This window comes from Eubalaena glacialis, chromosome 8 (genome assembly GCF_028564815.1).
Source record: "Eubalaena glacialis isolate mEubGla1 chromosome 8, mEubGla1.1.hap2.+ XY, whole genome shotgun sequence".
NCBI lineage: Eukaryota > Metazoa > Chordata > Mammalia > Artiodactyla > Balaenidae > Eubalaena > Eubalaena glacialis.
In genome coordinates this window covers 8,987,735-8,990,798 of record NC_083723.1, presented here as the reverse complement: position 1 = coordinate 8,990,798, position 3,064 = coordinate 8,987,735, and positions in this window count along the sequence as shown.

Here is a 3,064-nt window from a genome sequence, read left to right as displayed (position 1 = left end):
GGTTTGTTAGCGGATGAATATGAAAGAAGAAAGTATCAGTGACCTTGAAGTTAGAGTAGTAGAATTACCCAATCTGAACAATGGTGTGAAAATTGTCTGTGAGACAGTAACGTAAGAACTAACATTTGTATCATTGAAGTCCCAGAAGGAGAGAGGAATAAAATGTGGGGTTGAAAGAGTAATTGAAGAAATAATGGCTGGAAACTTCCCAGATTTGACAAAGGGCATAAATCTACAGATTCAAGAAGCTGAGTTAATTCCAAGCAGGATAAACCTAAATAAATACAAACAGAAACACATCATAATTGGACTTGTGAAAACTAAAAACCAGGGGAAAAATCTTGAAAACAGGCAAAATAAATCATGCATTATTCAAATGATGGCAGATTTCTCATCTGAAATCATGAAGGCCAGAAGGACATGGCACCACATTTTTCAAGTGTTGAAAGAAAAAAAAGAAGTGTCAAGCCATGAATTTTTACATATGGTAAAAATATACTGTGGGAATAAGGAAGAAATAAAGGCATTCTCAGATGAATGGAAATAAGAGAATATGTTGCTAGCTTACTCTGGAAGAATGGCTGAGGGAAATTCTCCGAACAGAAAGGAAAAGATAACAGAAGAAGACTTGGAACTTCAAAAAGGAAAGAAGAACAACTGAGTGGGTAAAATAGGAATAAATATAATATAGATATATTAGACTATATAAATAGAATAGACTTCTTTTTATGAATTTCTTAAATCATATTTGACAGTTGGAGCAAAAATGATAGCACTAACTAACGTGATGCTCAAGGCATGTAGAGGAAAAACTGATAACCCAGCTCAAACGAAGAGAAGCATCTCGGGGCTCAGACCATGGGCTCCTGTGGAGGGAGGATTCCTGAGAGGTGCCTGACTGAGAATGAGAACCATCTTCCAAGTTTCTGAAGAACCCGAGTCCCACAAACTGATATCGAGAGCAGGGATGTTGATGGATATTCCCCAGCACCCTGACTTCAAGGGCAGTTTAGAGAAGCCCAGCTGTGTGACCCAGGGAAGGAAACAAAGTCAAAGAATAGAGATTTCATAGAGTTGACAGCCCAGGGTCATCATCCTTCGCTATGGAAAGAAGAGTTAGCCAGTATGTTGAGGAAAAGCATAAAGTCAGCACACATCTCAGTGCAGTTCAGAGCATTTCTAGAAAACAGATGTTTTATACATATGGTGATTGTGGCAGATATTTCAGCTGATGTTCAGACTTTCACCAGTGCCAGAGGTTGACATGAGAGAAGCTGAAAATCGCCCCTGGGGAGAACACTCTACTCATACCAAGAAGTAGGTGGCAAGGCCACCTTCTCCAGCACCAGAAACTTCAGAGTGGAGGGAAGCCCTCTGACTGTGGGGAAAACCTCCAGATACACCTAAAAACTTATTCGGCATCAGAGAATGTAGAGGGTGCAAGGCCTTCTGCTGGAGTTGGGTGTTATTCAGCATGAGAGATTCCATGCTGAAAAAAACGTCTACAAATGTAATGAATGTTGGAAAATGTTCAATGGTGGCTTCGGCTTTATAGTACAGTGGAGAACCACACTGGGGTGGGCTTTGCGAATGTCAGAAGGATGGGGTTGCGTGCAGTCAGAGAACCACCCAGGTTCAGCACCAGAACTCCCACCGGGAGAAACCTTACGAGTGTCGGGTGTGGGAGATAGCCTTCCAGTGGGGCTCAAGCTTCAGTTTATTAGTTTCAGAAATCACTCAGTAGAAAGAAAGCCATATACCCTGAGAAAACCATAATTCAAAAAGAGTCATGTACCACAATGTCCATTGCAGCTCTATTTACAATAGCCAGGACATGGAAGCAACCTAAGTGTCCATCATCGGATGAATGGATAAAGAAGATGTGGCACATATATACAATGGAATATTACTCAGCCATAAAAAGGAACGAAACTGAGTTATTTGTAGTGAGGTGGATGGACCTAGAGTCTGTCATACAGAGTGAAGTCAGTCAGAAAGAGAAAAACAAATACCAGATGCTAACACATATATATGGAATCTAAAAAAAAAAAAAAAAGGTTCTGAAGAACCTAGGGGCAAGACAGGAATAAAGATGCAGACATAGAGAATGGACTTGAGGACACGGGGAGGGGGAAGGGTAAGCTGGGACAAAGTGAGAGAGTGGTATGGGCATATATACACTACCAAATGTAAAATAGATAGCTAGTGGGAAGCGGCCACATAGCACAGGGAGATCAGCTCGGTGCTTTGTGACCACCTAGAGGGGTGGGATAGGGAGGGTGGGAGGGAGACGCCAGAGGGAGGAGATATGGGGATATATGTATATGTATAGCTGATTCACTTTGTTATAAAGCAGAAACTAACACACCATTGTAAAGCAATTATACTCCAATAAAGATGTTAAAAAAAAAAGAAAAAAAGAAAGAAAGAAAGCTGCCCAAGGCACAGGGCTGTGTGCAGGGAAGCCCCACTGTCCCATTCTGTCCACCCCCTTCCTCCTTCCAGGCCTTCTATGCACAGCTCCCCTCCCTTGGCTGAAATGACCACTTCTCCACCTGCCCTCATGGCACATTTCCCTCAGGACCTTGTTTCCCTAGGTCATCGCCCCTCAAACCTGAATCCTCTGTTTCTTTCCCTGGAACTTGCTCATGTTCCCAACACCAGTGAGTTATCTGACTCCCCAGAGTTATCTGTGCTCCACTGGCCTCCCGACCATGTCTTTACTGATACTCTTCCTGCCTTGCAGAATTGATTACTGCTTTCTCAACTCCTTTTATAATTTCTCACATCAATGACCCTGCTTAATGACTCTCTTTTTATCCCTGGGAAGGAAATGGCACCATTTGTCTTTTATAGTGTCCTCTTTTGGCCTGTATTTCAGTCTACTCCTGCCTCTGGGGTTTCTGAAGTTGAAAGGGTTTGTAGAACATTTGGGTTCTTAGGGGATCATGACATTACAATGTGATGGGTCATTGAAATTGGAGAAATTGGGGGGAATGAAAGGCCCATGGAGGGGGTAGTCATAGAAAGCATCCAACGGTTGCTTTTGGTATGAAGGAAGACG